The sequence below is a fragment of the Octodon degus genome, unplaced genomic scaffold, assembly GCF_000260255.1.
Source record: "Octodon degus isolate 3935 unplaced genomic scaffold, OctDeg1.0 scaffold00044, whole genome shotgun sequence".
NCBI classification, from domain to species: Eukaryota; Metazoa; Chordata; class Mammalia; order Rodentia; family Octodontidae; genus Octodon; species Octodon degus.
The window spans coordinates 9,929,260-9,939,163 of NW_004524620.1; the positions used below are offsets into that span (position 1 = coordinate 9,929,260).

Genomic DNA, 9,904 nt, shown 5'->3' on the forward strand with positions numbered 1-9,904 from the left:
TGGCGCAGGTTAGCAGGAAGCTCTCCACACACTCACCGGACCTGGGCTAGGACTGGGTCTTGCCCTGTCTTTTATACACACACGTACATATATACGAAAAAAAAATGTGTGTAACCCAACACAAGATTAGTATTGTTTCATAGACATCTTTAATGACCTTTTAAATAACAGTTCATCTAATATGTTTTAAATAGTCCTGCATAGCTATTATTTTGAGAGCTCTTTATTGTTCATCCAGGAGTATGCAGCAACTTTTCTTGCCTTCTGAATTATGTTCTTTCTTATTTCCTGTATGGTACATCTGGAGGTATTAGAATATTTCAAGTTTGTATAACTGGAAAATACTTTACTTTTAGTTTTCAAAGGTATGTTTGCTAAGCATAAAATTCAGAGAGCACAGATTTGTTTTTTTCTTTCAGTCCTTTAATTTAGTCTAGTTTCTTATACACTCAGTCTTTTTTTTCTTTATAATGTGGAATAAGATGCTATTTAATTTTGTTCTTCCATAGCTAATTTTTTATGTATATGCTTTAACGATTTTTTCTTTATAATAAGTTTTGGGCAATTTCATTTTTGTATATCTTGTCATGATTTTATTCAAATTTCTTGTGCGAAAGGTTCATTTTTCTTAGAAATGTGTTATAAGTTCAACTAAATTCAGAAATTTTAAATCTTTAAATATTAAAAAAAGAAAAATTAAATTGAAGAGGAAACTTCAAAAACTGTGTTTGGATTTATTCTGGTTTCTGTGTCTGAAAAATATGTACATTTTTTCCTGATAATTCTCTCATCCTATTGCTTAATTTTACCTTCTATTGCTTTGTGTCTGCTTTGTTGGGTTATACTATTATTGCTTGTTACTATTATTCATATAAAAACAATTACTTGTATTTTAAAGAAGGTAAAGCTTGATAAGGGGAAATTGTTTCTCCATCTGTTCAAAAATTTTATGAGTTTGCATATGCTACCTTAATGAAAGTGTGCTTAGTGTATCACTAACAGAACAACACTCCACTTTTCAATGTTTTTTCTGTTCTGAATACATCTGTAGGATATGCTTATCTGCTCATTTGTGAGAGGAGTTCTTCCTGGCAGCGACTCTCAAAAGGGTGCAGGTACCGCGGGAAGCATTCTCGTGGCATGCCCAACATGTCCTCCTGGGAGAGTGACTGCCCGATTTCGTGTTTATACAGAATATATGTTCTCCTGTATTTTTTTTCCTTATTTGAGAATCACTTTTTCTAAAATAATAGTAAGTTTGTATGATAAACTTTTATTTTCAAGACATTTATATGCATTTCTACCTCGAACCTTGTAGGCATCTCTGAGGGAGGTGGAGGGCAGGCTTTTGTGTTTCATGGATGAGAGGCAGTATTGTTTGGTGGGCGAGGACACGGGCTTGAGTCTACTAAGAATGCTGTCAGACGTAAATAATGAACAGTCTGACTAACAGAATTATTAAAAATAGAAGAATGTTTTTCTCACAGAACAAGAAGACTAGAAGTATGGTAGGTGATCGCCATCAGTGTTTTAGGGGCCCACCTTTTTATGCAGTTTCTCTGCTACTCATTCATTGTTATAAGACAGTGTGAGAATTTCGTATACATTCAAGGCCGAAGGAAGGGATGACCCCCACAGTATCTGATATGTAAGTTCCTGCCATGTGTTCATAGCCAAGTCTTGAAGGCTTTCTACCCATTCAAAATATTTCTTTTTTTTTTTTTTTAATTTTAGGGAAGGGTCGACAGGGTGTGATCCTCCTGTTTACAGCCTCCCAAGAGCACGCCACCACGCCCAGTCTCAATTGCCACCTCAGCATGCCCTGGGGGCAGGGCCAGCACTGTAGGCCCTAGGATGGAACTCCTCTGCTGAGCTATTTGGCCGGCCATCAAAATATTTCTAATCCATTTAAATATTTATGTATTTTTAAAGAAGAGAAAGCCTTCCAAAGAAGTTGTAAACAAATTTCTGTTTATATCCAAAAAGCCAGAAGAAGGTTGTTTGACCCATATTTACAGTGACTCAGAGGGGAAGGGAGTTAGGAATGAATGGATATTGGCTTAACTGGTTAATAGTACCTGCTATAAGGTCAGATTCTAATTCCAGTCCTATCAGTTGCTAACCATGTGACCTAGATCTCAGGATTTTCATTTCTGAAACAGAATGATATCACTAATAGAGATGTTGAAAGATCCAATAAGAAGTGCTTTTTACTTTGGACTTTGCTCTTACTAAATAAAAGGAAAAAGAAATTTGATCATCATTTTAATCACCGTTATCTTGATAGAAAGTAATTGAGTAATTGAATTGTGCCATCACAGGAAATAATTCTTTACTTTTTTTTTTTTTTTTTGAGGAACCGGGGATTGAACTCAGGCCCTTGTGCTTCCGAGGCAAGCACTTATTCTACTGAGCCATCTCCCTGGCCCCTTAATTATTTACTTTTTAAAACTACTTTAATCTTTATTTTTCAGCTTTGGCAAATAACATTCAAGATTTAAGAAATTTAGTTAGAGAGATTTTATTAGAACTTTTATCAGTTTACAGACCTAAAATTTTCAGCTACAAACTTCATCAGCCTGTACTGCCTCCTCCAGTGGTATTCATCCCAGAGCGCCTCGCTGCTCCCCATCAGCATAAAACAGTGCCTCCACTCTCTGTCCTTTCTGTGGCCTTTTTCTCCTTTCATCCATCTGGCTTTTCCCAAAACTGCCTAAGGTTTAATGCAATCCTAATCAAAAAACCAACAACATTTTTCACAAAACTAAAGAAAACAATCCTAAAATTCATATGGAAACAAAGACACTCTACTGAGTAAAAGCAATGTTGGAGGGCTGGCCAAATATTTCAGCGGACTAAAGCACCTACAAGCAGTTACGGGGTGGGGGTTCAATCCCCAGGCCTGCCATGCCGGACCTGCCCCCAGGGCATGTTGAGACTGCAATTGAGACTGGGTGTGGTGGAGGATCACTATGAGTCCGTTCTACACGGTGAGACCCTGTATACCCTGTACACCCTGTCCAAAATACAAAATAAAATAAATAAATAAATAAATAAATGAAAAAAATAAAAGCAGTGTTGGGCAAGAGAAGCAAGATGGGATTTCCTAATCCCAGACTGCAAGTTATATTACAGAGGACTTCAGGCAGAGCAGTAAGCAGCACAAGTGAGGCTGTCCAAGATTTAGAATCCAGACACTAGAAAGTAAAAACTTAGGGAAGAAAAGGAGGAGGGGCTTGGATTCGTGGGGCCCAGGAAGGAGCTGGGAAAATTGGGGACTACAGAGAAATTGAAGAGACAGACCTCAGTGCAGAAAAAGGAAGGGTGAGCTGCACTTTCTCCCTGGCTCCTGGCTTGTGGGGTGAGAAAGGAAAGTCCAGTGTAAAGAGACACAGTGAAAGCGGAAGACTACAGCTGCCTTTGGAGAGAAGCACACCAATGTCGTGGAGCAGTGGATGCTGGGAGTGAGTCAATCCAAAGGACTGCTGTGTCTCCTGGAAAAAGAGCCTGGTCAGATGCTGTTTAGGGAGGGGCCCACTGAGCCTGGGACTCAGAGTGGCCACCACCGGCTTCACCTCAGGGCTGCCAGGGTTATACTCCCCCAGTACTGGGTGAGGGGCCCCCACAGGAGCTGTCCACGGTCGGGGAGTTGTGGTCAGGTCAGCAAGAGACACCTAGAGTGTTATAAGCTAAGTGACTCAGGCCCCACCTCTGACCAGGGGCCAGATTCAACCTGAATTTCTGTGGATTTGAGAGTGCCAGAACCAGCAGTCCATCTTAGTCCTACTTTGGGCTTGCTGGGATTAGGGAGCACAGATCTGGCTCTGCTGTCTCCCTTGGGTGCCTGTGAGAGCTGAGTCAGGCTTCGAGCTGGACACTGCAACAACACTGTTCACCCCAGAAGATAATCACGGGCTTGAAGTCACACAGAAATTTCTTTCTTCTTGCTTTGGGTTTTTTTGTTCTTGTTTTGTGTGTGTGTGGGAGAGAGAGAGAGAGAGAGAGAGAGAGAGAGAGAGAGAGAGAGAGACCAAGAGGAGGGAGGGGGGAGGGGAGGAGAGAGGGAAGCACTGTTTAGGGTGTTTTGTTTTGTTTTTTCATTCTTGCCTTCCTTCCTGTCTTCTTTACCAGTTTCCCAAGAAATAGGTCATCTTCCGTTGTCCTTCAGCTTTGTTTCTATTTTTTCTTCTTTTATTTCTCTGTTTTTTCTTCTTCTAAATTTTCTCCCCTTGTGGTTAAATTGCTCTGTTGAATACAGTTAGGAACGAAAAGAGAGGAATGAAACAACAGATCCTTGAGAAACCCAGAGGGTCACTAAGGAGCAAAACAGACCATAGAGCTTGTGAAGTGGGGAGTACATGTTCAATAGAAAAGGAAAGACTGAGGGAGGAAGAGAAAGAATTTAATGTGGCCAAACTTGTACTTTAAAAAACAAAACAAAACAAAACAAAACAAAAACCCTTCTTCAGCTCCAGTGTAATAAACCACTTGGATGTGAACAAGGAAAAAGGCTATGTCAGAGATAATTCCCAGGGTTTTGCTTTTTGAAATAAATGGACCAATGATCTCATTTACTGAGAAAGACAACGCATCAGGACCGAATAGTAAGGATTCAGTTTTACGTATGTTGAGTTTGAGGCACTTGTGATATCCAACTGGGGATGTCTGAAAGGGATGCTTGATAGATTTCCAGGCAGATGCCAAGCTAAAGGTGTATATTTTAAGTCATTGTTATAGAGATCAGATTTGATGTGGTTAGCAAGGGTGAGACTACATGAAGAGTTTGAAGTAGGGGAGAAAACAACCTAAGAATGAAGCTGGGAATATTCCAACACATACTGTGTGAGTAGAAGAAAATGAGGTTTCAAATATTTGGACTGATACCAGTATGAAAAGACCCTTTAAAGACTTCTCCAAATACAGCTTCTCTAACAGCAGTGGAGCACCCATCTCTGACAAAACAAAAAAAAAAAGGGGGATATAAATAAAGGACCATTTTGTAGTGAAAAAAATACATACATATGTATATACAAGATAGTTAGGATAGATATCCAGCTACTTTCTCTTAGTTCAATGAGAAGAAAGGTTTGTGCTGATAGTATTTAGATAAGATTTCATGTCTGCATCTTGTCCTCTAAATAAGTACTACGAAGACAACAATATGCAATGTATTAATTATTGTAACTGTCCTAACCTGTTTTTGAAACTGTTTCATTGCTATTTTATCTTTTTTCTCATTAAAATGAATAAAAAAACCCAAAATAGTATATCATATTGTAATGCTTATACAGAGACTATCATATTTCTATAGTGTTGTAGCAATGAATAATTATCTTCAAAATTTTTATCCCTCTTTAGTGACATTTTTATTTTTCATTGAGCAATATGCAGTAGTAATGCCTAAGTTCATGTAACATTTCTTATCAAGTGAACACTTTACCTTTTCTTTTATGTTGGTCTCTGACCCATTAACTTAGAGCTGCTGTAGAGCTTTTATCTTGAGTTATAATAAGAAGAAGGGGCTTTGAGTAAAGATCTTTTGAATCCTGTACACTCCGCTAGAGAACAGTGCAGCAGTCAGAACCAATTACTTGTGGATATTTGCAGGCCAGCGCATCCACAGCTGTAGAGAAATGTGATATTTTAATCTGTGGCACATAGAATGCCGAACACAAACATTTTGCTGTGACTTATAATGCTGCAAACTACAGTACTAATGAGTCTCATTTTTACTATATGTTTAAGTTTTGTTTTCAATACTGTAGGACATATGAGAAAATAAATTATAAATCAAAGGAGAATTCCCAATTAGTATCTATAGAAGAGATATATTTGCATCATTTCTCAGACCATGTCAGATTTGATAGTTGCCAAATGGTATTATGTTGTTATAAAAGTGAAAAGATATTTTTGTTCAGTTAAGATAAAAATTTAAAAATTAAGACATTCTCATACTATTTTATTATATTTGTTTTTATTACATTTTATTGAATAAGGGAGGATTAGTTTAGAGTTTAATTAACTTCCTCCAGGTTAGTTGCTTTCATAAACTTATAAATAATTTATCTCAGTTCATTAATGTTATTACTGAACTATTTAGTCAAGAAAATAAAACAAAACCAAAACCAGCTGTTAGGCATGGTGTCATGTGTCGAGTGGGCTATACAGTGCAGTTCGGTGATACACAGTAGTACTGATTCTGCAGCCCAGCCCTCAGCTTTTTAAATAGAACTCATTCAGATTATTGTGGTTCTTTCTCTGGTTCTATCCCATGAGACTGAAGAATGGAAGAAAACAAATCGTCATGATCATGGCACTGAATGTTAGTGGAGAACATAGACATTATAAGTGTCATGAAAAGAGTCTGTTGAAGTGGATTAAGAAACTACATAATCTGGAAGCTAATGTAGGCTAGAAATAAGAAAAGGCTTACTGGAGGAGTTGAAATCTTAGTTCAGAAAATGAAGAGTAAGTAGGAGTTCATAGAATAAAGCATAGCATGCTGAAAGAATTGAAAGATGTTCTGCATGACTGAAACCAAATGAATTAGGTGCAGTATTATGAGAAGTGACCATGAGAGAGTGAGGGGCCTGGTCTGGAGAGTTTCAACAACACCATGACACCCACACACTGTGCTTGTATATGTTTCCTGTCTCATATTTAAATGCCCCCCACATTTATCCTCATCTACCCACATTGTAAATTCTGAGTAACCCAATATCAGTGAATGAAATTGACATTGTACTTAAAAACCTACTAACAAAGCAAAGCCCAGGTCCTGGTGGGTTCACAGCTAAATTTTTCAAGAAATTTGGAGATTTAATGCCAACTCTTCTCAAACTCTTCAGTGAAATTGAAAGGGAAGCAATTCTCCCAAACTCATTCCTGGAAGCAAGTGTTACTCTGATAACAAAAACAAAGACTGACCCACCAAAAATAAGAAATATAGGCCAGTTTCCCTAATGAACATAAATGCAAAAATCCTCAATAAAATACTAGAAAATAGAATGCAACAAATCATCAAGGGGATTATACATCATGACCAAGTGGGATTCATCCCAGGAATGCAGGGATGGTTCAATATACACAAATCCATAAATGTAATATGCCACATGAACAAAGCCAAAGACAAAAATCACATGATCACCTCAATAGATGCACAAAAAAGCTTTTGATAAAGTCCAACACTCATTCATGATAAAAATTCTACAGAAAATCAGAATAGATGGTCCTTACCTCAACCTGATAAAAGCCACCTATGACAAACCAATAGCCAGCATCATACTAAATAGACAAAAACTGAAGGCTTTCACTTTAAAATCAGAAACTGAATAACAATATCCACTGTCATCATGCCTAATCAGTATAGTTCTGGAAACGTTAGAGTGGCTGGATGAGAAAGAAATAAAAGGAATAATGATTGGAAAGGAAAAAGTGAAATTATCATTATTTGCAGATGACATACTATTCATAGAAGAATGCAAAAACTCCAAGAGATGTGCAGATTTAATAACTAAATTTAGAAGCATAGCAGGATACAAAGTCAACACTCAAAAATCAACAGCATCTCTGTACACAAATAACAAACATACCAAGAGAGAAATGAGGGAACCACTCCTTTAGAAATCAATCTCACAAAGGAAGTAAAACATTTATACAGTGAAAATTACACTATTGTGAGAAAATAGATTGAAGAGGATTCCAGAAAATAGAAAGATAGTCCTTGTTCATGGATTGGAAGAACATTGTGAAAATGGGAATACTCCCAAAATTATTATACAGACTCAATGCAATCACCCCAAAATATTAGTGTACCTCACAGATCTAGAGGAAATATTTCTAAAATTCATCTGGAACCAGAAGAGACCTAGAAGAGCAAAAGCCATACTAGACAACACAGGAAAAGCAGGAGACATCACAATCCCTGACTTGAAATTATACTACAAAGCTACTGCAATAAATCAGCATGGTACTGGCATAAAGACAACTGAGGAACAACGGAACAGATTAGAAGATGTAGACCAACTACAAACACACTTGGCCACTTTATCTTTGACATACTCACCAGAAGAATGATAGCCTCTTTAATAAATGGTGCTGGAAAACTGGCTTTCTGCATGCCAAAGACTAAAACTAGACCCATATCTATCACCATGCATTAAACTAAAGTCAAAATGGATCAAAGATTTAAATATTAAAACAGAAACACTAAATCTACTGGAAAAGAAAATAGAAATCTTGAAGACATAGGGGTAGGTGGAGTTCATGAACAGAAACCAAAATGCACGGGAAATACTTCGAAGAATCAACAACTGGAATCTCATCTTTTTAAAAAGTTTCTGCCCATCAAAAGAAATCACCAACAGAGGAAAAAGAAAACCCACTTATTGGAAAAAAATTTTAGCCAACTGTCTCTTGAACAGAGGACTTATATGTAGACATATAAAGAATTTAAAAAAGGCCCCCAAAATTCAAAGACCCAATCCCAAAAGGGGCATCTCAGATGAATACACATTCTTCAGATGAAGGAATACAAATGGCAAATAAATATATGAAAAAAATGTTCAAAATCTTGGGTTATATGAGAAATGAAAATTAAAACAACTCTGAGATTCCATCTCACCCCAGAAAGATGGGCTATCAAGAAGTCAACCAATAACAAATGCTGTTGGAGGGAAAGAGGAACCTTTTTCTACTGTTGATAGGAATGTAGATTGGTACAGCTGCTGTGGAAATCAGTGTGGGATTCCTCAAAAAACTAGTAGAGGGCCCGTTCAACCCAGCTATTCCCCTCTTGTATATTTTTCCATAAGACCTGAAAACATCATACCACAGTGATATATGTGCAACAACCCAAATCCTATTGGCTGAGAAAGGGATAAAAATGATGTCGTATTTTTACACAATGGAGTATTACTCAACTATAAGAAAAGATAAAATGGAGGCTTTTATAGGTAAATGGATGCAACTAGAGATGATACTTATACACGAAGTAAATCAAACCCTCATGTGTAAACATCATATTGTCTTGCTAGTGTAAGAACCTGAAAAAGTAAATAAAACTTGCAAGGTACTGTCTCAGGTACTTTTCTCTCATTGCTGGGACAAAGTACCCAACACCCTAAATAAAGGAAGGAAAGGTTTATTTAGCTCACAGTTTGTGGAGATTTCAGTGCATACTCAGCTGGCCCCATGGCAGAGGGGACACAGGGCAGAGGGCAGCGGTTTATGCAGAAAACAGCAAGAGCAAAAGGGAGGAGCAGCCATAACAATGGCTACAGAGAGCAAGTCTGTTTCCCATATGTTGCATTCAGCTCTCTGTCCCAGGCTGGGTGTAGCGCTCACTCATAATCCTAGTAGTACTTAGACCCATAATCCTGGCAGCACTTAGACCCATGATCCAAGTACTGGATCATGAATTAATCACAAACTCTAGAAATCCACCCCATAAGTGTATGAGGCTTTTCAGGGAAAACTAGACACAAACCATAATGGATACAGTAGATACTGTGAAAGGGAAAGAATCTATTCAAAGGGAAGGAACAACAGGATGGGGGAAGGGATGAAAGAAGAGGAAAAAGTATATATACAGAATAGCTTTCATAATTCTACTGCTAATTTCTGATGTTCTATTGAAAGGAGCAGTTAATACTTTAGTTTTTCTTTCTTTATTTTTTAAAAGAACTGTTTTTATTGAGTAGTAGTCATTACATATATTTATGAGATACAATGTGATGTTTTGATATTTGGGGTTTTTTTTGACATCAGTTATTTTATTTTAAAGAAAAAAAATAAAAACAGTGGTACAAAATCTCAAAACAAGATTTTAGGAGAGTAACAATGGTTAGTACATTGTGTATTGTTACTGCCAAAGTAGTTTCTCATATTACAAGATATAGGCAAG

General features: G+C 37.3%; 1 protein-coding gene across 1 annotated transcript in view; it reads left to right on the forward strand.

Annotated features, from left to right (window-relative positions):
• Ccdc171 (coiled-coil domain containing 171) overlaps positions 1 to 9,904 on the forward strand; it is a 533,698-nt gene that overhangs the window by 461,964 nt on the left and 61,830 nt on the right. The window lies entirely within an intron of this gene.